The following is a 24,674-nucleotide window of genomic DNA, read 5'->3' as shown; positions in this document are numbered from 1 at the left end:
TCCCCGTCACCTGCGGGCTGCCGGGCAATGCGATGCGGTCGCGCCCAGCGGAGCTGCGGCCTCAGCGGGCTCGCCGTGGAACACCGACCCTCTCCCGCTGCCCCTCCTCTCGGTGCTCGTCGTGTTGCTGCTCCTCCCCTTCGTCTCTCCCTCCTCTTCCTCCCGCCCCTCCTCCGCCCCCAGCCCGGGCCCCCCTTTCCCGCCCGCTCTGCCCCGCGGCCGCCGCAGCGCCGCTGTTGGGTAGGGGGGAGCCCCCGGGAGCCCCCGGGGATGGGCGGGGGACTCGGGGCTCCCCCCAGGGCAGACCCGGCCGTGCCGTCCCCCTGCCCCCCGAGCCCAAACTCCGCTCCCGGGGGTGCCTGGCTACCAGGGGTGGCACAGGGGGGTGGAAGTGGGGAGCGCTGGGCGCTGCGGGGGCAGCTGCAAGCCAGAGGTGTTTCCCATTGCTTTTTCTCTTTGACACCGCTTTCCTATTTCTCTACCACACACTTCTGGTTCAATGAGAGAAACGAAGCACACTCCTCTTAAACTGTTAAGCGTTTTAATAAATGATAATAAGGATGCACACTGTCCCCAAGCCCCCTACCCATCCCTGGCGGGGTCTCCCCACCCAAACGCCGGTGCTGCAGCGGCCGCGGTCCGGGGAAATCGGGGGAAGGGGGGTCGTGCTGGTGGTGGAGGAGGAGGAGGAGGAGGAGGAGGGAGAAAGGAGGAGGAGGAGCCGGAACAGGAAAAGAGCGACGGAGTTCGACCAGGGGCGCGCAGAGCCCACCGCACCTCCGGCCCCCGCAGCATTGCCGGTGACCAGGGAGAGGGAGCTCACCCCAAATCTGTCCGGGGGTCCCCGAGAGGTTTGGGGTTTTTTTTTGGAATGGAGTTGGGACCTAAGAGCTTCCAGAATCGCGCGGGAATTATCTTTGCATGTCCCTGGGAGGTTTTTTTGGGGAGGAGATGGGGATATTTTCAGATCTTGCAGGAGTGCAAAGCTGAGCCGTAGTTGCCCCTCGGGGGGATTTTGGGGTCCCACGAAGCGATCGCGCGGTGCCGGCGGGGCGGGACGTTGGTTTTGGGGATCCCGGGAGAGGGGGGGATGAAGGGCGGGAGGCCCAGAGGGGGGAGCGGGGCGATGGCAGAGCTGGGGCAGCTCCGGCAGCCTGGAGGGGTGGTGGAGGCTGGAGATGAGGGGGGTCCGGGCCCCCCGAGCGTGCAAGTGTTGTCGGGGAGTGGGGGAAGAAGCGCTGAGTGGCTGGAGTGGGGGAATGCTGAGGAAGGGGACCCTGGGACAGCTGGGAGCCGAGTCAGAATCAGGGCAGGATGAGCCCTGGCAGCCCCAAAACCCCCTGAGCGAGCCAAAGCAGGAGGCGGGAGAGGGGGGATCCCCAGGACCCACGGGCCCCCAGCAGCTCTGAGAAGAGGGACCCCCATAACCCCAAAGGAAGGACACTGGAAAGAGGGAAGCCCTGCGAGAGTGTTTTTGGACTCCTTGATTTTTGGAGCATTTTATGGACACCAGACATGTGGTGACTTCTGGAGATGGACTTGAACAGCAGGACCTTCAAAGCCAATGCACTCACAGAATGTCTTTCCCACACCAGGAATTCCCAGTGCCAGACTTTGGCTGGGTAGAGGAGGAGAAGGCTGTGAGGAAGAGGAGGATTCCTGCGGATCCCCAGGCAGGTGAGGAGGAAGTCAGTGCCCCTTTTCCCCTCTCTCCTGCTCCATCTCCCAGCCCAGCCTGGCCCCGGCTGCAGGACAACCCCGCTGCCGACGCCGTCCTGCCGGGGATGCACTGGGGGGATCTCCTTGCCCTTCCCTCTGGCACGGAGGCAAATCCCATCCACTCCTTGTCCTTCCTCCCCCAGACAAGGAGGCCAGGGAGGACAAATCCCCTCAGCAGAACCTCGTGGAAGAGGCTGTTTTGAGCGGCCCCATGGCACAGGAATGCAATGGGGAGGAAAAGCCGTGGAGATCCCGCCCAAGGAGGGGCTCCAAACCCATGCCAGGGTGCTCCGAGGAGGAAGGACCCACCCTGTGCCAGGAAGGCAGCCAGAGATGTGGCCAGAGCTCTGAGCTGGTGGTGCATGAACAGCTTCACAATGGCAAGAAGCTGCACCAGTGCTCGGAATGTGGGAAAAGTTTCTGTGCAAAGTCCAGCCTGGTCCGGCACCAGAAGATCCACACTGGAGAACGGTGCTGTGAGTGTGGGAAATGTGGGAAGCGCTTCAGAGACACCTCTGACCTGATGATCCACCAGAGAGTCCACACTGGGGAACGGCCCTATGAGTGTGGGGAGTGTGGGAAGAGCTTCACTGAGAACTCCACTTTATACAAGCACAGGAGGATCCACACTGTTGAACGGCCCTAGAAATGTGGAGAATGTGGGAAAGGCTTCATGAAGAGCTCCCACCTTAAACACCACCAGATGCTGTGCACTGGAATCTGACCCTGTGTGTGTGGGGAGAGCGGGAACAGCTTCTGTGACAGCTCTGGCCTGATCATGCAGCAGACAGTGCACACTGGGGAATGCCCCTACACGTGCTCAGAATGTGGGAAGAGCTTCATCCAGCACTCCAAGCTGCTTGTCCACCGGCAGATGCACAGCGGAGAGAGGCCCTAACAGTGTCCTGAGTGTGGGAAGAGCTTGTCCCAGAGCTGTGCCGTGGCCCAAGAGCAATGGAGGCAGCAGGAAGGGAAGCCCTACAAGTGCCCCGCGTGCGGGAAGAGCTTTGTGCGCTGCTCCAACTCCATCCCCCGTTGGAGGAGCCCATTGGATGATCCCCAGTGAGCCCCATTGGGCAGAGCCTTGGAGATCCACGGTCCTGGTGATCCATGGTGGGAAGACAGATGGCTGGTGGTCTCCACATCTTCCTGGCCCCCTGTGGGCACCTGGATGCAAAAGGAGCTCAAGGGGACGTGGCCATGGATGGTGACATGGACATGGATGGAGACATGAGGGTGACATGGACACGGGTGGGGACATGGAAGGCCAAGAATGGGGGCATGGTGGGGATACGGGCATGGGTGGGGACATCAGGGCACACGGACGTGGGCTGAACTTCCAGGGAATGTGGGGCACGGTGGGTTTGAGTGAACTCAGGGCTCTTGGGAGGGCCGTGGGGTGCTGTGTCATGAAACTGAAATTCCAGATCATCCCAGCGTGTGCCGTGGATCCCAGAGGGGAATTCCCAAGGCTCCCAGGGTGCCGGTTCTGCCCTGCTGCCCAGGGGAGCTGTGCCCAAGGGGCAGGTGACAAGGTCCTGAAGCTGTGTAGGCTGACAAAGCAGACAGCAAAGGTTGGTTTGCTGGACATTTTCCAGCCCATTGCCAGCTGCAAGCAGAGGGAAGAAGAAAAGGAAAGTGAGTCCCTGACAGAATCCCAGAACCATTGCAGTGGGAAGGGCCCCTGGCCGTGGGCTGCAGTGCCAGGAGGGAGAGACGCCTCTACCCCAGTGAGGTGCACATGAGACCATAGCAGCAGCACCTATGGATTTATTTAAGATTTATTTTATTGAAGGTTCTAAACAATCTTGTAGTAGTTGGATTTCACTGTAATTTATTTACTTTAATTATAAAATTATAATTGCTTGTAAATAGTTATGGTAAGTTTTTAACCGCTTTAACGTAGGATAAAATTTGTAAACGCTTTGAGCAGTGTAAAAGGGGAAGAGAGGCTTTCACAAGATGTAATTGGGCTTGGAAAAGATGAATTTTAAGATATGATTATTATTGCAATGTATATGTCCAAGATAGCATAAATGGAGAGCAGAAGAGCATAAAAGGAGAAATAGCAAAACCCCTTAAAGTGGCATCTGAAGACCACCCTAGACCTGAGACGTGTTCAACTCTTGAAGTGTGCAAGGTTGCAGAAAATCTGAATTAAGATTGTGGTCAACAAGCTTAAACTAAATCTGCTCAATCACTTGAGGAAATAATACATCTGCAACGGTATAAAAGACTGCAGACTGAAGCAGTGGGTGTGTACTGGCTTTGCCAGGCCCCTGTATATTTTGCTTTCTGTTTTATCCCTTATTATCCTTCATTAAATCTCTTAAAAATTTTCAGTGGAGTGTGCTTCATTTTTAACACTGTACAAGGAATGTGAGGTAGAGAATTAAGAAAAGAAGTGTCAGAGAGGAAAAGAAACAGGAAATTCCTCTGGCTCAGGCTCCGCAGCTGCCGGGCAGAGCCGCAGCACCCAGTGCTCCCCACTTCCACCTGTTAAAAATGACATTATTTTATAAAAATAACATTGGGTTCTGCATTTATGTATTAGCATGGTATTATTATCACACATTTTTAAATATGGTACAAATTATACCTCTTTTTATTCCCTTGTTGATATAAAATAAAATATGATGTGATATGATATATAACATAATAGAATTTAATATCATATATAACATAATATAATGTAATGTAATATAACATATATCATCATATCATATATATCATATCACATCATATGGTATAAATGCCAATTACTTTGCTAATTGAAATATAATTTGATTTATTAAAAAAGTCAAATTACAGAATTTCGGTAAAACCAACAAGCGGAGTTACGGTGACGATAACCCGGGATCGTCAAAGGCTGAACGGAAAGCAGCCTCTGTTGCACTGCAGTCCCCCAGTGTTCACCAATTGGCCCCGCCTGGGGTCCAGGGTTTATACACTTTATTTTGCCCTGGCATAAGATTTCCCCACAGTTCTTTGTTTCCCTGGAATAGTTATTCGAATTTATCGGAGTCACTGGTCTGCTGAATGGGGTCTCCTATGGGAGGGAGAAGTGTCAATTTGGGTCCTCCCGTGAGGGAATGGGAGCTGAAATTTTGAATGGACAGATGTTCTCCTCTAGTGATCAGCGAGATGGTGGAGCTCTGATGACTCTGCTGCCTCTGGAGGAAGAACTGATTGCTTATTTTAATGTTCCTCCTTTCTGATGCCAATGACGGTGCCCCAGGTTCCACACATTTCATTGTCTCCTCCTAAAAGGTGGTTTCTGGGTGTTGCCTGCCTTGGAATTTGTCAATTCCGTGGCTGGCTGGAACTAAGGTTACATTTTATGTGACATATTTACAGTTTGTGTTTATGATTTAACATACTATAATCCATAATATCCATTCCACCGGGCAGCAACTGACAGAACAAGGGGACACAGTCTCAAGCTACGTCAGGGAAGGTACAGGTTAGATATTAGGAAAAAAATTTTCACTGAAAGAATAATAAAGCACTGGAATTTTCTTCCCAGGGAGGTGGTGGTGTCACCATCTCTGGATGTGTTTAAAAAAAGACTGGACATGGCACTTAGTGCTATAGTCTAGTTGAGGTGTTAAGGCATAGGTTGGACTTGATGATCTTAGAGGTCTCTTCCAACCTCGTTATTCTGTGATTCTGTGATAAGAACATGAATTAACGCACCATATTGACCACAGGGAATATTATCCTGATTTTGTGACTTCAGAGAAAGTGGATTTGCAGGTATGGGAGTGATTTGCCAAAGCAACTTCAGGCAGGACTGGGAGCTGAAATACTAAAATCCCCAAATTCTGCTGTCCTGGAGGCAACCTGGGCTCTGCCTGGGGGATCCCTGGATCCCTGCTGCACTGAACACACACCTGGATGTGCTTATTGCCTCTTATGGGTCATTGTCACACTAATTTTTCCAAGTTTTGCCTCTTCCTGCCCCCTGGCGTGGTGCAGGGAGGGGTCACAGGTGTGCAGACTCTGGTCAAACACCTTTCCCAGCTGCTGGCTCACCTGTCTCTGGTTTTCCCTGCAGATCTAGGAGGGCACAGCACAGATCCAGTGAGTGATCATTGCCCGTGAGCACCTGGGCAGGTACAAGGCCTGAGGGATGCACCAGCTCCAGGCCTGCTATTCCAGGGAAAGGGATTGTGCTGCATTTCTCCATCAGAAGAACATGGGAAAACCCCTTTTCCATCCAACTCCTGTTCTTGTGCCTGACCCAGCACAGGCTCTGGGACCCCATCCATGCCCTGAGCTCATCCCACTGACTGATCATCCCAAACATCCCTAAACCCCACAGGGATCTTAGCGCTCCTTCCAAATCTCCCTTTGGCTTTCAGCAGCAAAGGAGACAAAACCCTTCCCCAGCAAACCTGGATGAGCAAACCTGATGGTCGGATTTGGGCTCTTTCCATGTTTTTAATGGCACTGATCCACTCGCTTTGATTATTCCTGGGGCTTAGGTGATGGCAACTGAATCAGCCTCAGGGAACTTAAAAAACCCCTGACTTTTCCTCCTGTGGAAGGGCCCAGCTGGCTGTGGCACTTAGGCTCCAGGGCCCCAGTTCCCAAGATCCACAGGAAACACTGTAGGTTTGGAGCCTTCCAACAGCCAGATCGCAAGAAAAACTAAAGTGAATCCTTATTTCTCATGCCTTGAGCCAGAATTCCACCGTGGTAATGACGGTGTGTGAGGGAGGCTACGTGTGAAAAACGTGAGATGATTAATTCATGTTCTTATGATAAACTGGAAAATTATAAAGCTGTATAAATTTATATCAGGTAAAAGTCTATGTTTCAGGAGGTTTCTGCAGCAGATGGTGAAACTGACCACCCTGAAAATCAGGCGTCTCCATTCAGAAGGGAACAAAAGACTTTGCAGCCTTCTCAAGTATTGGGAGGGGACCTGTTGAGATGAGCCCGATCAGCAACTCACACCTCGGGAGCCACTTTCACAGACCATCAAGCAATATCACCCATATCTCGAACATTCATCAACTATAAGGATCCATAAAAACTGAATATTAACACATGGACTTGGGAGGGGAGCTCTTTTTCAATCCGACCGGAGACGAATTTGGGTTTGAATAACTGACCAAGAAACAAAGGGAAGTATGGGGAAATATTGCCAGAGGCAGAATAAAGAGTATAAAAACCGAGCCTCGAACATGGCAAATTTGTGAACCCAGCTAGAGACACTGGCTGCCAGGTCCTGTGTCTCTGGGGTCACCCTTGGCTCAACTTTTCCCGGGAGAACTTCTGTCAAGTAAGTTTCGCTGTTTGTGGGGTTCGTATTGTTTTGTTTTTATTGTTTGAAATTGTTATAATTTGATTCTAAATTTTGTAATTTGGATGTTAATAAACCAAACTATTGAATTTGGCAATAAATTTGTCCTGGCGTTTATAACACTACATATGTGCTGGGAGGAAAGGAGAGGGATGGGGCAATGGGAACGGGAATGAACTGATCCTGTGGAAAAGCGTGCAGGAAATGGGCTGGGTTTGGGCACGGCAGTGTGGGCTGAGCTGGGCCTTGCCCTGATAGGGGCCAGGGCTGAGATTTGTGCAGCACAGAGGATTTCCCTGGGAAAAGGCTGTCCTGGAGTCCCTGCCAGGGCCCAATAAATGCTGTCGGTGTTGATGGGCTGATCCCACACTCCTCACATGCTCTGCTGGGATCCACTGCCATGTGCCGGTCCCAGCATGGGACGGGCTTGTGGGTGGGACTGGGGTGGGCTGGGAATGGACAGGGGAGGATGGAATGGGGGTGGAAGTGGATGGGGTCTGTGCAGAGAAGCCACACTACCAAAAGCCAGTGTCCACCAAGGAAACAGGGGTCTTACAACTTGATTCGAATAAAGGGAGAGAGTCCACTGAGGGATCTCTCTCGAGGCTTTAGAGGGTGCAGGCTCTTTTTATTCTAAACTCCCCACTGCATGTTGCCCTCTCCCTTTCCCCACTGCCTCAGGTACCAGGAAGGTACAGCCTTCCCAAGCCGCCTACCACATATTCCCCCCTTGAACGTGTGTCACCATCTTCCCCTGAAGTTCAGGAGTTGAGGCTGTCTGGGTTCTTCGGGTCCACCAGAAGTTCAGACCGTCTGCAACACACTTTGTGCGGACCCGTTTTTGCTGTAACCCTGCAGTTCAGGAGCTCAAACTGTCTGGGTCAAGCCACCTGCGTTCTGTAACAAACTTGCCCGGGTGGATGTTCATGCAAACATGAAGACCCATTTAGAAGACATTAACACCCATTTCTGTGACAAGAGCCCCACGCCCATTCTTTCCACATCGAGCCTTTTGTGAATCCTTTAGCGCTCATTTTTCCCATCAGGAGGAAAGCGATCGGGATGGGGATGCAGGCAGTGTGGATGGAGTCGGCTGGGGTGGAGAAGGTGCCATGGGCACGGAGGGGGATGGGGACCGAAGCGGATGGATGGGGACGGTGTGTACACGGAGGGCGATAAAGGGGGAGAGAGGCGGATGGGATGGGGATCAACGAGCAGAGAGGCGGAGGGGAGGCGCTGGAGGTGGGTGGGGAGGAGGGAGGCGGAGGCGGGCGGATCCCGGCGGCAGCTCCTCCTGCGGGAGGATGGCCCTGGGAGCGGAACCGGCGGCGGGAGCGGCCGCGTGGTGCGGGACGGGCCCGGGGACAGGTGGGGATCCCGGGGACGGGACGGGATCCCGGGGACGGGACGGGATCCCGGGGACGGGACGGGATCCCGGGGACGGGACGGGATCCCGGGGACGGGACGGGATCCCGGGGACGGGACGGGATCCCGGGGACGGGACGGGATCCCGGGGACGGGACGGGATCCCGGGGACGGGACGGGATCCCGGGAGGGTCGCGGGGCGTCTCGTTGCCGGCAGGGGCCCCGGGCGGGGAGCGGCGGGAGCCGCGGGCACGGAGCCCCCGGGCACGGAACCCCCGGGCACGGAGCCCCCGGGCAGAGCCCCCGAGGGTGGCGGTGCCGGGGCTGTGGCAGGGGCCGCTCCAAGGGCGCGGTGCCGCAGGCGCTGCCCCGAGCGCGTCCAGGCCGGAACGGCGCGGCCCAGGGCGGAGCGGCCGGGCCGGGCCGGGCGGCCCAGGGAGGCCGCTCAGGCCGATGGCGGTGCCGCCGAGCCGGGGCCGCGGGAAGGGCCGTGCCGGGGCGGCCCCGGGGGGGTTTTGTCCCGCTGGCTCCAGCGCCGTGCCAAGGGCTGCGCCCCGGGGCCCAGCTGCAGCCGGAGGGAGCGAACCGCGCTGGGAACAGCGGCTCGGGGCTGGGAGCGCCGCGCCAGACGGGGCCGGGCACGAGGAGGAGGAGGAGGCGCTTGCCGGGCCCGGGATGAGCGCTGGCATGTATTATCTGAGCCCAGCTGATGTCTCTCACCGCTTTAGCTCTAGAATTCCTCTGAGGCCCGGCAAGCCGCCGATCCCTGCGGCAGTGGAGCTTTTCCCAGGCTGGGATCGAGTCCCCGTGCCCGAGTTTGAGGCGGCTGGAGGAGAGGGGTCCCCGGTTGGGCTGTGCCCCATTGCCAGGCGGGGCAGGTGCAGCTGTGGCCGAGGCGTGGGGTTTGTGGCCACGAGGGGCTCTCAGGTGGCCCCAGTTGCCTGCTGTGGGAGTTGGTGGCCAGGTGCATGTGGGAATGTTGGCTCGGGGCTGTCCCTGAGCCCCGTGTGCTGCAGAGCTGGGCAGGTTCCCCGTGTGCAGCGGGGCTGCTGCAGCTGCAGGTGGCAGTGAGTGTGCAGGAGGGAACTGCACCTCTGCTCAGCCTGGCCCTGAGCCTGCAATGTTTTGTGCTTCTCGCAGGTCTGCGCCTCAACCCAGGACATTCCAGCAGCCCAGACCTGGGATCCAGACACAGCGCCTGATCCTGCCTGGGGCTGCCCTTGGATCCAGCTGCTGCCAGGCTCCTCTCAGGCATTTGGAAAACCGGGGCATCCCTCCTGCACCCCATGACCCAACAGAAGTGGCTTCCCCATAAACCTTGTCTGCAGCTTCCTGGGGAGCTGGGAATGCACAGCACAGGGTGTCACCCACTGCTGGGGAGCTGGGAATGCACAGCACAGGGTCTCACCCACTGCTGGGGAGCTGGGAATGCACAGCACAGGGTGTCACCCACTGCTGGGGAGCTGGGAATGCACAGCACAGGGTGTTACCTACTGCTGGGGAGCTGGGAATGCACAGCACAGGGTGTCACCCACCGCTGGGGAGCTGGGAATGCACAGCACAGGGTGTCACCCGCTGTTGGGGAGCTGGGAATGCACAGCACAAGGTGTCACCCAGTGCTGGGGAGCTGGGAATGCACAGCACAGGGTGTCACCCACTGCTGGGGAGCTGCCAGATGAGTCCCCAGGGCAGAACTGGGCATTGCTCTTGCTCCAGGGACAAGCTGTGCCATGGCTCAAATCCATCTGATCCTGGCAGCTCTTGGATCCACCCTGCACCCCTGGGAAGCTTTCCCTTGCAGTCAGCCCCCCCTAATTTTGGGGATTTGTTCTTCCTGTGTGTTTCACCTGCACCTTGGGGTGCTTTGTTATCCACCTCCACCCTCAGGGGCTCTGGGGTGCCCTGGCTTGTGCTGGGGACAGCAGGAAAGCAGAGGGGGCTTGGGGAAGGAGCCCCCAGTGAGAAATGGGGAGCAGGAGCTTGTGTGGCTGTGCCAGAAAGCTGGGAGGGCTCTTGGCAAAGGGCTGATGGTGCAGGAGAGCAGCAGGAGCCTTCCAGGGGGGAAACAGCTTGGCCATTCCATGGGGAAGCTGGGCCCTGGCACCAGAGCATCAGGTGCAGGGGCTGAGGGAAGCAGGTGGAGCTGCTCTTTCCTGGATCCTGCTCTGTGGGATCTGCCAATGGCCATGCCATGGGATCAGCACTGTGCAAGAGCCACTGGGAAGGGGGGGCAGGGCCAGCGCTGCCCTTTGGGCTCCCCTTGTCCCCCTCTTGGGCCAGGATTGGGATTTGGAAGGGATGAGGAGCCCCAGCTGTGCTGCCTGCCTGCTGCAGCTGGGAATTGCAGTGCAGCTGCTCCAGTGCCCTTGGGCACCCTTGGCATCTCCTCCTCCTGCTGCCCCATGAGCTGCGTGGCTCCTTCTCCTGCAGCCCCAGCTCCTGCCACACCTCCTCCCTGTCCCTTGCCATTGGGGACATTGGCTCCTCTTTGCTTTCAGTCTTTGGCCCTGCAGTTTCAGCTCTGCCTTTCCCCGGGATGGGCTGGCAAACCCAAAATGTGCCCTGGCCTGTCCTGGACACTCTGATGCCATCCCAGGGTTTGAGATGCTCCAGCTCACATCTTGGCCCCCCCAGCTGGGGTTTGGGCCTCTCAGACTGGACTTTGAGATCCTCAGACCAGGGTTGGCACCCTTGAACTCTTGTTGCACCTGAGGGTTCATTCCCTGGCTGCCACTTTCCACCCCAACGCGAGGCATTTCCTATTTTTCATTGCAGTTTCTCAGGGAGGAGCTGGGGGTGTCTGCAAAAGGCCGATCCCAGTGCTGAGCAGCAGGACTGACGCTGGTTTGGAGTCGGGGGTCAGTGGGTCAGTGGCCATGAGCCCCCGTTTAGTTGGTTCTGAAGTGGCTGGTTTTGCACTGGCTGGTGGATTTTGGGGGTGACACCCCAATCAAACTGGGGGAATGTGTAGGGGAGGGGTTTATTTGGGGGTACAGAGAGAAAAGGGGTGCAGAGGGACCCCAGGGTGGGTTTAGGCTCTCCCTTAGGTGGGGAGGGGGTTGGAGGGAGCCCAGGTGCAGTTTTGGGGTCTTTGGGGTGTTTTGGCCTCTTAGGCATTGGTGCTGCCTGGTAACAGTTGTCTCTACAAAACTGGGAGTCCCGTAAATCAGAAACCTCCCAAAATCTGCCCAATGGAGACTCCTCACCACCAAAGGACCTACAGAAAGGCCTGAGCACCAGGAACAGCTCCAAATTTCAGTTCTCCAACCCACTGACCATCAAAATTGGGTTCTTTCCACCTTGCATCCTCTAATCCAGGGTGCATATCCTCCATAAATGCCCCAAATCAGAATCCTTTCAACCCAAACTCCCCTAAAGCTTCAGTTCCCCCACCCAATCGCTCCAATCCAGGCATTTCCCACACACCGTTGCCCAAAATTGCTGTCCCCCCACCAAAAATACCCCCCAAATTGGGGTTTTCCAACATTTTGACCCCCAAAGATTGGGTTCTCTGCCTTACCTTTAAGGCTGCTCCAAATCTTACAGCAGATTCCCTCCAGTTTAGTGGTGCAGCTTCACACCTGAGAGCCCCATTTTTGCCACACCCTTGATTTTAGGGTCTCCTGGGGGGCTGGGCAGATCCTGGATCTATGTGGTGACCCCCCAGTTTCTGGAGCTTTTCCCTCCATTCTCCAGGTCTATCTCCCGTTTTCACAATTCAGCCTTCGTTTTTGGGGTCCAGCCCACAGTTGGGGCCCCACCGTTGTTGGCCCCCCTCGGATTTTGGGGCTCACCTGGGGGGCCAGGTTGTCCAGCAGGACGATGTCAGCCCCTGCCCCTGCAGCTGCCAGAGCCTCATCTGCACTCGAGCACTGCAACCCCAACCAGCGGGTGAAGCCCCCGGCCCGGCGCACCCCCAAAATCATCTGGGGAAGAGAGGGGGGTCAGGGGGACCTCAGAGCGATACCCAATCCCTCAGGCCCAAGATGGGGTGTGGAAAATGGGGAGGTGCCCCCAGTCATTGACTTAAAATTAGGGTTTCACATCACACACAGCACTGATCCCCACAAATTGGGGTCCTCTCCCCAGATTCCCCCAATTCAAGGGTGTCCACTGACCTCAATGTTGGGGTTCCCCCTCCTATGATCCCCAACAATTCAGGAGTTATCCCCCAAACTGGGACCTCACTGTCTCCCCAGTCCAGGGGTCCTCCCACATCAGTCCACACCCAGAATGCCCCAATCCAGGAGTCTGTCCCAAAATTTGTACTCCCCTCAAATATTGGTTCTTCACCACCCTTGAAATTCGGGGTACCCCAAACCATTCCTCTCCTCAAAATGGAGCCCCCTTGCACCAATACCCCCCCCCCTTTCCTCCAAACCTCATGTTCCCCCATGCAACACCCCCAAAATTGGGGTTGTCACACCCACGACCCTGAACCCACCAATTCAAGGGTCCCTGCACCCATCTCCTGCCAAACTGGGGTTCCTGCCAACCCCATCTTGGGGATCCTCACCTAGCACCCCACAATCCAGGGGTTTGGGTCCTTCCCATCAGGCAGATGTTCACCCAGGGTGGCATCCAGGCCAGCAGCTGGTTCTCTGACAGGCTGTGGGGGACATGGGGACATTGGGGGATCACCATGGGGGGAGAGATTGGGAGGTCATCATGGGGAGGGACATGGGGGGCACATGGTGGGAACAGAGGATGGATGGAGCCCATCAGGCAGATGTTTACCCAGGGCAGCATCTGGTTCTCCAACAGGCTGGGAGGGACCTTGAGCCATGAAGGGGTCACCCTGGGGGGACAGGGGGATGAGGGACACCACAAGGACACGGGGGGACCTGGTGGTGGGAGACATTTGGGCCAGGGATTGGTTCTTCAAGAGCCGGAGGGGTCCATCAGGAACATCTGGGGGTCACCATGGGGGTGGGGCACACAGCAGGACATGGACAGGGGATGGAAGGTGGGGGAGGGGATGGGTTGCCATGGAGGAGGACATGGGGGAACGCATAAAAGGGACATGGGGACATCATGGAGGGCATGGTGGTGATGGTGATGATGGTGGTGGTGATGGTCGTGTGATGATGATGATGATGGCATTGGGTGGTGATGATGGTGATGATGATGATGGAGTTGGGTGATGAAGATGGTGGTGGTGATGATGGTGTTCAGTGATGAATTGGTGATGCTGTTGCTGAAGATGGTGATGGTGTCGATGGTGTTGGGTGATGGTAATGGAGGTGATGGAGTTCACTGTGGTGTTGCTGATGAAGACCAAGGTGTGGATGAGAGTGATGATGATGGGGACAGTGATGGTGGTGATGATTGTTGGAAGCCTGGAAACTGAGAATTTTAGGCTTTCTGTGCTAACAGGCCCTGACCCTCAGGCAAGCACTACATTTGACCTGAGGCCATGGAAAAGGCTTCCAAAATCGAGTGATAGCACTGGGATTATGGGTGTGCAGTTTGAATAGAAGTGTGTGATGTCACAGGGTGGAAAACTTGGATTTTAAGGTTTAAGAATATAGTAATATATAGAGAGCAAGATGGAGGATTTAGGGCGTAGGCTAAGTTCTTTCATCTTCATGGTTTTGGGTGGTATACTGTAATTGGGTAAGGAAATCCACATTGTGGACTACGGGTGTTTGGTTATTGGGTGAAAAGTAAAAATAATCTAGGTGTCATTTCATAATTGGAGAATTTGTGCTTAAAAGACCTTGGAAAGAGTTAGAGACAGAGCCACTTTTCACTTGTTAGCTAGAACTCACAACTTGTGAGACTGTATTAAAGATAAGAATTAATAAACATCTGAGTCCAAACACGAACTGTGTCCCTCGAGCAATTAATCCCGGCTCTAACAACAGAAGAGAAGGAGATACCAAACCCACAGATGATGATGATGATGATGCTATCAGTGTCACAGTGACGGTGTTGGTTGTGTTGGAGATGACTGGTGATGATGCTGGTAGTGATGAAGATGAAGGTGTGGGTGGTGTGGTGGTAATGGTGTCCATGGTGGTGTGTAATGATGATGGTGTTTGTTGGTGTTGATTTGGGTTGGTGGTGAAGATGATGGTGTGGGTGATGAAGATGGTGATGACAAAGATGATGGTGATGATGGTATTGAGGATGAAAGTGAAGGTGTGGGTGATGAAGACAGAGGTGTCACTGATGAAGATGATGGTGTGGGTGATGAAGATGATAAAGGTGATGATGGTGTTACTGGTGCCATGGTGACGGTGTCAGAGGTGTTGGATGATGAGGATATTGGTGATGGAGTTAGCACAGTGTGGATGATGGCAGGAGTGAGGAAGATGAGGTACGTGGTGATGATGATGATGATGGTGATGACAGTGTCAGTAGTGTAATGGTGATGATGTCAATGGTGTGGGTGATGAAGATGAAGGTGATGAAGAAGATGAGAGTGATGATGGTGCTGTTGGTGCTGTGGTGGCGAGGATGGAGGTTGATGGTATTGGGTGATGATGATGGAGGTGTTGGTGATGAAGATGATGGGGTGAGGTTGATGGTGTGGGTGGTTGTGGTGATGAAGATGATGGTGACGATGAAGGCCACCCCCACTACTTGTTCAGGGCATTTCACATCTCCATGGGCACCAGCACTGACAGCGCCGTCGGCACTGGGTCCCCAAAGATGTCACAGTGCAGAGCCTCAAAGAGCTCATTGTGCTCTGGGACCTGCATGGAGAGGGGCTGGGGGGTCACCAGGGCATCACCGGGCTGGAACATTTGGGGGACACCTTGGGGACACCCAGGGAGGACTCCTCGGGACTGGGGAGGCTCCACTGGGGTTGGGATTGAGGAGCAGCAGTTGCCCGTCCCAAACACTGTCACCACAGGAGGACTTTGCCATGAGACAGGCGCAGAATGGAGCACCCGAAGATAAGATCAAGGTGGGACAATTGTGCGGGGCTTATCCCAGACCCTGGGGGAGGTAAACAAAGCTGGGGGAGCAGAATGGATCCCTGGTGCTGGATAGGGAAATCCAACCCAGCCCCCGAGCTGGAATCAGCTCCGACTGGGTCAAAGGCCACTGCAGAGGGGCAGATGGCGACCACCAACTCACGGCCACCAACCCCAGAAAGCTCCGGCTGAAGAGAAGAGACAGCCTGAGCTGGGCCTGATCAGCACCAAGGCCAGGGAATTGTTGAAGCAGTGGCATGAGAGAGCTGGGTAGCCCATGAGCACTAATTCCTTGGTTTGCTCATAGGGATAAACAGGGAAAAGTTCAGAATGACCTCAGGACCCCCCACCACTGAGAAGCTCCAGGGGAAGAAGGAACACCAGGACACTGCTGGATCCATGGGTGGTGCTGCCCTTCTGACTGATCCCTGGGCAGGGAAGCGCTGTGGCTCCCAGCGGCAGCAGAGGAGCCAGGGCTCCAGGCTCCTGGCCGTGCTCCACTGCTGCCGCCAGCCCAAGCTGTGCTCCCTGGGCATGGGGCTCCCCGAGCCCTGGGCACAACCTGCTGCCCTCTGTGCCCCAAAGCCTGCGTGCTCCAGAGGCTGCTCTGGGTGCCCCTGGGCCCTGCCAGCTGTGGGGGGACATTCCAGGCTGTCCCAACCTGCCCTGCCCAGGGCACCAGGCAGGGGGGAAGGGACAGAGAGCCCTGGCAGCCCCCAGAGTCGCTCTGCTCATGGTGGGGGAGGAAGCGCAGCCTGGCAGGGCTGAGAGAGGGACAAGGAACACACAGGGACAGGGAACGTGGAACACACACAGGGACATGAGAACAAGGCCACACGGAGAGCCAGAGCTGCTTTGCTGAAGCCATTTATTGATTCTTGCAGGGACATTCCCAGGGCTCCCGGGGGATCAGGGGCTTCTCCAGGGATGATCATCTGTTCATGCTGCTGCAGGGGGACAGGACACGAGTGTCTCTACCAGTTGCAGGCCTGAAAGGCAGAACCCAAATTGGGACCTTGCTGTCCACTGGGACATGAGAGGGCCCTTGTCCCCAGCCCTCTCTGCAGGGCCCTGCAGCAGGAGAAGGGATTTGGAGCCCTGCATACACCTGGCACTGCACTTGGCTCTTGAGCTCCATGTGGCTCCCAGAGCCCCTCAGCCTGGAATATCCCAAAAGCTCCCACAGCCCTCCCTGCTCCCACAAGGACACTGGGTGTCCCCAGAGCCCCCCAGCGCAAGGAAAGCCTTGGGGACAGCTCTGTCCACCTCAGCCCAGCACATGGATCAGGGACAGTCCCCTGCATGTCCCTCTGCCATCGCCAAGGTCTGCACAGCCCAGAGGGCTCAGGGATGTGCCCTGGCCCCCGAGGATCTTTGGTGGGGCTGGAGAGCCCTGAGGATTTCTCACCGGGGCATCCAGAGGGGCAGCCGGGCATCACTCCCGCAGAAGCTTCACCTGCTCAGCCACAGGGGACTGGGGAGAAAGGCAGGGTTAGAGCCACACTGCACGGTACTGGGGAACATTGGGAAATACTGGGGTATGCTGGGGTGTACTGGGGTGCCCTGGAGGGTCATGACCAGGAGAGGGGAAGGTCTGAGCCCAGCAGAACTCCAGGTACTTACCTCAGCCATCTTCCCTCGCCGGAGGTGTTCCGGTATCTGTAGAGACATGGGCAGATGTCCCTGGTCACTGGGGTGTCCCCAGTCCCAACAAGGCACAGGGGGACCCAATGGCTCCAGTTCCCACACTGGTGCCCCAGTTCCAGGACTTACCTTAAAACATCCACCTCCTAATATACCTCCCTGTGGAAGCAGAGCAAAGGATTAGTCTGGAATGGCCCTTGTGGGGCTCAGGGGATCACAGGCGTCCCCAGGCCCCGTGGCTGGCCCCGGTCTGAGGGGGAAAATCCCTTCTGCTGCCCCCAGTCTCACTCCAGACAGTTTCCCCTGATCCCTGTTCCTGCAGGGACCATGGTGGGGATGGAGACAAGGAGAGCGAGGGGAATTTGGGGCCTCCAGGGCAGAGGGGAAGGAGTGGGATGTGGGGACCCCAAAGACAGTGAATTCGGGGGAGCTGGGGGTCCCAAGGGATGGGGCTGGGGGTGTTGAAGGGATGGGAATTGGGGAATGTGGGTGGGGAGGCAGGAATTCCAGTGGGGGGGCCATGGGGGCTGAAGTGGGGAGTGGGTGGGGGCAGGGGAAATCCGGGGCAGAGGAGCAAAATTGCTGGGTTTGGGAGGGGCTTTGGGAGTGGCAGTCAAGGAGGGGGATTGGGGGACACCACTGCCATGGGCAAAGAGAAAGGGAAAGGACTGGAGGGCAAGAGGAGAGGGAATGGATTGGCCATGATGCTCTTTGGGGGTGACTGGGGTGCACTGGGCTGGGTGGGAATGCAATGGGGAGCCTGGGGAAGGGGCAGCCTTGGGAAGCTTTGGGGTGCACTGGCATGCACTGGGGTGCACTGGGATGCCCTGGAGGATGATGGCCACGAGAGGGGAGAGTATGGGCACAGCAGGAGAACTCAGGGTACTCACCTTCCTATTTCCAATGCCACCAACTTGCTGTGGAGAGATCATGAGATGTCAGTGTTCACTGGGGTGTCCCCAGTCCTGGGAAAGGTTGGGGGTGACCAAAGTGCCCCCCAGTTCCCACACTGGTTCCCCCAGCTCCAGGACTTACCCCAGCACACACAGTTTCACCACTGCCATCCGTGTTTGCTGGGGAAGAAGAGCAAAAGGTTGGTGAGGATTGGCCCTTGTGGGGCTGGGGGCACACAGGTGTCCTCAGCCCCCCGGCCCATGGCTCTTCTCAGCTGACAGGCCCTGACATTTCCAGCAAATGTTCCCTCCTCACGGCACACTGACCACACAGAAGGCACCTCTTGTGGCACAGGTGGCAAAACCCTGCAGACACCTGACTTGACTGTTTGCCTTGGATTTTCCCCAGGAGCCAGCAGGAAGATTTTCCTCTGGCCTCTTGGTGCTTTGTGCCTCCTTTGTTGGAGGATTGAGGAGCGCTGACCCAGGAGGGGCCCAGGGACATTTCCAGCCCCTGCACACCTGAGGGGCCATTGCGGGTGAGCCCAGCTGGGGCTTCATGGGCTCTGCACAGACGTGCTCCTGTTTGCACATCAGCAGCTCAGTGGAACATGGAAATGTTCCCCCTTTGGTGCCTGATGCAGGGAGGGGTTAGAGAATTGACCAGGGGGATCTGAGGTGCAGCTGATCTGTCCTGGGCTGTGTCCCTTCCTCTCCCTGAGCAGGACTCTGAGCAACTTGGGACATTTCTGATTTTCCTCTTATCCTTTCTGTGGGATTTTTTCCACACTCGGGTTCCAAATCAATTTCTGGCCCAGCCATTCTCTGCAGGCTGTGACTCCAGGGAGGTGTTGTGGGGGGTGACAGGGGGAAAAGAGGAGCCTGTTGTGCCCACATTTCCATCTCCCTTCCAAATTTCCCAGAGCCCTCCCATTGCCAGACTCCCTTAGTGTCTGCAGTGTGGGGGAGAGGAGGGCAGACAGGGCAGGAGCAGGGGCTCTCAGTGCTGCTGGAGTGCTCTGGCTGGGATAAGTGGCTGCTCAGCAGTTGCTGGCCAGAGCAGAGCCGTGCCGGGTGTCCCCATCAGTTCCTGCGGCTGTGCCCTGCTCCTGTTCTTGCTGCAGTTGGGACAGGTGGGGTTGGGCTGCAGTTGCTGGGCTCCCTGGGGGCTTTCTGGGAAGGGCTGCAAAATCCTGCCCTTGATCTTGGGCAGGCATTGCAGCTCTGTGCTGGGCCCTCCCTCTGCTCTGGGCATGGAGACAATTGCCCATTTCCCTTCTTGCCTTTTGTCCTCCCAGATGTTTTCAGCAGAGGACACACAGAATGGCCCCTGCCCCACCTGGGCCTCCATCGTGGCTCTGCTGTCCTTTATTCCAGCAATTCTTCAGTGTCTGGAACATCCTGGTGAATCTACAATCCTCCTGGTGCTCTTTCTCAGGAAGAGCTTCCCAGCTTTTCCTGAGGCTCACCAGCTCTTTAGGAAGATCCCCAGGGATTTGCCCCACCCCAAAGCAGTGTAGCCATGGCTGACACGGAGGGGAAACACAGGCAGGTCCCTCTGAAGGTTGTCCCCTCCAACAGGCTGGGCCTTCAACCCAAGCAAGTTCAGGAGGGAGGGAGAGCCATGAGGTTTGAACCCAGGGAGCCCCAGCACCAACTCTGTGTGACACAGCTGGGCCCTTCCAGCCCCTGCTCCGATTCCAGGGAGGGGAACAGGGCAGGTTTGCATCTCCAGACACACAAACACCAAGCCATGGCCTTGGCTGCACTGGCTGCCCTGCAGCCAGGAAGGATGCATGGAAACAGAGGCTGACTTGGGAGAGATGCAAAAAGAATCCAGCCACTCTCTGGGAGAGCAAATCATCAGCTGCTTCCTCCACTGCCAGACACCAGGGCCAAGAGCAAGGAATCTGAGGATACAGAGCCCAGCTGGGGAGTCCTTGCAGGAGATGTGGGCACTGACAGTGGCATTGGGGCAGCAGTCCTTCTGCAGTCCTTCTTCCCCATCCCCATCCAATTCCAAACCCCTCCAGCAGCCCATGGGACAGACAAAGAGTGCTCTGGTTTCATGTTCTGCCTACAATGGTTTGTGGAGCAGGATTTTCATGAGACCCAAGCTGGGGATCACAGGCTGGTGGTGAAAACTTGCTTTGGGTTCTGAAGGCAGTGGGAGGTTTGGCTGAGCCCCAGTGAATCCCAGGGGTTCCTGGTTTTGTTTGCAGGATGATCCTGTCCCAGCTCAGAGCCCCTGGCAGGGGGAGCCCCGAGGGCACAGATCAATGACAGCCCCTGCCCAGGGCTCCCACCAGCTGCCAGCGCCTCCATTCTCCACTGACAGGCCCTGACATTTCCAGCAGATCTTCCCTCCTCACGGCACACTGACCACACAGAAGGCACCTCTTGTGGCACAGGTGGCAAAACCCTGCAGACACCTGACTTGACTGTTTGCCTTGGATTTTCCCCAGGAGCCAGCAGGAAGATTTTCCTTTGGCCTCTTGGTGCTTTGTGCCTCCTTTGTTGGAGGATTGAGGAGCGCTGACCCAGGAGGGGCCCAGGGGAGGTGAAGCTGCTCAGCAGAGGAATTTCCAGCCCCTGCACACCTGAGGGGCCATTCCAGGTGCCCCCAGCTGGAGGTTGATGGGCTCCTTTTGGAGATCAGCACTTCACTGAACAGGCCTCAGGGCTGATTGAGTCTACCAGCACCAAATTCATGGAAAACACCAAGCTGGGTGGGCCTGTGGATCTGCTGCTGGGCATCAAGGCTCTGCAGAAGGATCTGGGCAGGCTGGATCGATGGGCTGAGGCCAAAGGTGTGGGGGTCAATAAGGCCAAGACCTGGGTCCCAGCCTGGGCTCACAAGAACCCCATGGAATGCTGCAGGCTGGAGGAGACTGTCTGGAGAACTGGGAAAGGTCCTGGGGGTGCTGGTGCCAGTGTCTGAAGATGAGCACAGGTGTGCCCAGATGTGCCAGAGGCCAAGGGCTGCTGCGCTGTGCCAGCCATGGGGTGGCAGCAGGAGCAGGGCAGTGACAGTCCCTGTGCTGGGGCTGCTGAGGCCCCTGCAGGGCTGTGTCCAGTTCTGGCTCCACATGGCCAGAGAGACCCTGAGGGGCTGGAGCATGTCCAGGGAAGGGAACGGAGCTGTGCAAGGTGCTGGAGCACCAGGAGCGTCTGATGGAGCCAGAGGGGCTCAGCCTGGAGAAAAGGAGGCTCAGGGGGGAACCTTCTCACTCTGCACAACTCCCTGACAGGAGGGGCAGCCCGGTGGGGTTGGGCTCTGCTGCCAGGGAACAGGGACAGGATGAGAGGGAACAGCCTCAGGCTGTGCCAGGGGAGTTTCAGCTTGGACATCTGGATGAATTTTTTCCCTTTCCTGGAAAGGGTTGTCAGGCCTTGGAAGGGGCTGCTCAGTCAGATGATGGAGTCCCCATCCCAGAGGTGTCCAAGGAACGCCTGGACGTGGCACTCAGGGCTCTGCTCTGGTGACAAGGTGGGGATCACTCACAGGGTGGCCTTGATGGTCCTGGTTGGCATTTCCAACCTCAGTGATCCCAGGATTCTGGGATTGTCCTGGAGAAATGCTTTTTGTCTTTTTTTTCCCCTTCCAAGTCCTGGACTCGAGCTTCTAGTCTCCAGGGAAGTTCCCCATCCCACTTCCCCCTGTGCAGGCCCCTGTCCCACAGACAGAACCATGGGGTGACACATGGGCTGTGGCACCAGTGCCCCTCCCTGCAGCAGAAATTCTGCATGGCTGAGACTGTGGTCAGTAGGAGCAGGAAAAACATCCTTCATTAAAAGCTGGGGTAAGTGTGGGGCCAGTCTCTGCACAGCTGAGACACATTCCCGAGGGAGGCAGGGACATTCCCAGTTCCTGGAGCTGGGTGGCCTGTCCAGCTCATTATCCCCCCGCTCTTGGTGAACAACATCAGTGCACTTTGCACAAACTCTCTCTGCATGGACAGCGTGTTCTGGATTCCATCCAGGATTGGGATGGCTGCTTGTTCTCCAGGGTGCTGTGAACTGCCTCCCCCAGAGGTGATTCCCTCAGATCCTGGGTACATCCCTAAGCAAGAGCTCCCAAGATCTTGCTCCAAGGGATTCCTGTCCTTCCCAGTGAGCAGGAGCATCTTCCAGAGGCTGAGGACTGCTGCCCTATTCCCAATGCCACTGGCAGTGCCCAAATCTCCATCAGGGAATGCCCAGCTGGGTTCTGTATCCTCAAATTCCTTTACCCTTGGCCCTGGTATCTGGCACTGGAGTATCCAGCTGAGGGATTGCTCTGCTAGACAGGGGCTGGAATCAGAGAGAGCAGAGCCACGATGGAGGCCCAGGTGGGGCAGGTGCCATTCTGTGTGACCTCTGCTGAAAGAACCTGGGAGGACAAAAGGCAAGAAGGAAAATGGGGAATTGATTTGGAACCCGAGTGTGGAAAACATCCCACAGAGAGTATGATGGGAAAATCAGAAATGTCCCAAGTTGCTCAGAGTCCTGCTCAGGGAAAGGAATGGACATAGCCCAGGACAGATCAGCTGCACCTCAGATCCCCCTGGTGAATTCTCTAACCCCTCCCTGCATCAGGCACCAAAGGGGGAACATTTCCATGTTCCACTGAGCTGCTGATGTGCAAACAGGAGCACGTCTGTGCAGAGCCCATGGAGCCCCAGCTGGGCTCACCCGCAATGGCCCCTCAGGTGTGCAGGGGCTGGAAATGTCCCTGGGCCCCTCCTGGGTCAGCGCTCCTCAATCCTCCAACAAAGGAGGCACAAAGCACCAAGAGGCCAAAGGAAAATCTTCCTGCTGGCTCCTGGGGAAAATCCAAGGCAAACAGTCAAGTCAGGTGTCTGCAGGGTTTTGCCACCTGTGCCACAAGAGGTGCCTTCTGTGTGGTCAGTGTGCCGTGAGGAGGGAAGATCTGCTGGAAATGTCAGGGCCTGTCAGTGGAGAATGGAGGCGCTGGCAGCTGGTGGGAGCCCTGGGCAGGGGCTGTCATTGATCTGTGCCCTCGGGGCTCCCCCTGCCAGGGGCTCTGAGCTGGGCCAGGAGCGCGGGAGCCTCGGCTGGGGAGGTGAGCCCTGCTCAGGGCCAGCGCTGGCAGCAGGGCAGGGCAGGGCCATCCCTGGGGCCAGGGGCGCTGCGGGAGCTGTGTGCCAGTGCCAGCATTGCCCAGCGCTCCCCAGTGCCTGCAGAGCCTGCAGATCCCAGTCTCCCAGCTGTTGCCATGGCCCAGGATCCCGCTGTGCTCCCAGCTCCCCGTTCTCCCTGATCCCGGGCTCCTGGGGCCCCGAGAAGAGGGCTCAGGGCAGCTCCCCGTTCAGGCCAGAGGCTGCAGTGGCAACAGGGACAATTCTGCTGTGACACACCAGGTCTGGGGCTGGCCTCAGCTCTGGGCTGTCCTGCAAGGAACGCTCTGGCAGGGCAGGGACAACAGGAGATGGGGGATGTGGCACTGGGGGCTGCTGGAGGATGGATGGTGTTGGAGCAGGGCTTGTCCCCACAGGGTCCCCAGCTGCCTTTGGATCCCCTTGGACCCCCTTGGCCCCCCCGGGTTTCCTGGGCCCTTGCAGGAGCAGCTGCCCCGTGAGGGAAGCTGCAGGGATGCGGGCAGGGGGACTGGATCCGTGCCGCGGCTGGGATGGACTCTGGGCAGGGCTGGGCTTGTGGCCAGGGCTGGGGGCTGTGCCAAGCCGGGCTTTGGCCTGGGGGCTGTCGGGGAGGGCGCAGGGAGGAGTCCCGGCAGGGATAAAGGTGCCGGTGCCCTGCTGCAGCCTCAGGCAGCGCTGCCCAGTGCCCGAGGAAGATGAAGGTGGCTGTGCTCGGCGTGGCCCTGCTCTTCTCCATGCTGCTGTGCCTCCCAGCACAGAGCCAGGTGAGGCTGCAGGGCCACGGGCTGGGCTCGGCGCTGGGGGCTCTTCCCAAGGCAGGGGCTCTGCCGGGCTCTGCCTGGCAGCCCTGCCCAGAGCAGGGGACAGCCCTGGGCCGGGGGGCTGAGGACACCTGTGTGCCCCCAGCCCCACCAGGGCCAATCCTCACCAACCTTTTGCTCTCCTTCCCCAGGCCGACATGGATGGCAGTGGTGAAACTGTGTGTGCTGGGGTAAGACCTGGAGCTGGGGGCACCAGTGTGGGAACTGGGGGGCACTTTGGTCACCCCCAACCTTTCCCAGGACTGGGGACACCCCAGTGACCACTGACACCTCATGCTCTCTCCACAGCAAGCTGGTGGCATTGGGAATGATAAGGTGGGTACCCCGAGTTCTTCTGCTGAGCCCACACCCTCCCCTCTCGTGGCCATCACCCTCCAGGCCATCCCAGTGCACCCCAGTGCATGCCAGTGTACCCCAGAGCTTCCCAAGGCTGCCCCTTCCCCCAGGCTCCCCATTGCATTCCCCCCAAGCCCAGTGCACCCCAGTCACCCCCAAAGAGCATCATGGCCACTCCATTCCCTCTCCTCTTGCCCTCCAGTCCTTTCCCTTTCTCATTGCCCATGGCAGTGGTGTCCCCCAATCCCCCTCCTTGACTGTCACTCCCAAAGCCCCTCCCAAACCCAGCAATTTTGCTCCTCTGCCCAGGATTTCCCCTGCCCCCACCCACCCCCCACTTCAGCCTCCATGGCCCCCCCACTGGAATTCCTGCCTCCCCACCCACATTCCCCAATTCCCATCCCTTCAACACCCCCAGCCCCATCCCTTGGGACCCCCAGCTCCCCCCACTTCACTGTCTTTGGGTTCCCCACATCCCACTCCTTCCCCTCTGCCCTGGAGGCCCCAAATTCCCCTCGCTCTCCTTGTCTCCATCCCCACCATGGTCCTTGCAGGAA

The 24,674-nt window shown here is 57.2% G+C and overlaps 1 protein-coding gene and 1 non-coding gene across 2 annotated transcripts in view; both read left to right on the top strand.

Annotated features, from left to right (window-relative positions):
• Nucleotides 1–733: 733 nt before the first annotated feature.
• The window catches only part of LOC134562090 (zinc finger protein 239-like), a 42,351-nt gene continuing 18,410 nt past the window's right edge, over nucleotides 734–24,674 (top strand). The window contains exon 1 of the mRNA XM_063419548.1: nucleotides 734–851. The gene's annotated coding sequence lies outside the window, so the exon portion shown is untranslated. The remainder of the gene's footprint in view (nucleotides 852–24,674) is intronic.
• LOC134562255 (small nucleolar RNA SNORD45) lies at nucleotides 9,063–9,146 on the top strand. The gene has a single exon (XR_010083125.1). It is a non-coding gene; the product is annotated as a small nucleolar RNA SNORD45 (small nucleolar RNA).

The sequence above is a fragment of the Prinia subflava genome, chromosome 26 (genome assembly GCF_021018805.1).
Source record: "Prinia subflava isolate CZ2003 ecotype Zambia chromosome 26, Cam_Psub_1.2, whole genome shotgun sequence".
NCBI lineage: Eukaryota > Metazoa > Chordata > Aves > Passeriformes > Cisticolidae > Prinia > Prinia subflava.
Note: the sequence above shows the minus strand (reverse complement) of the source record. Positions and strands in the feature narration are given on the sequence as shown.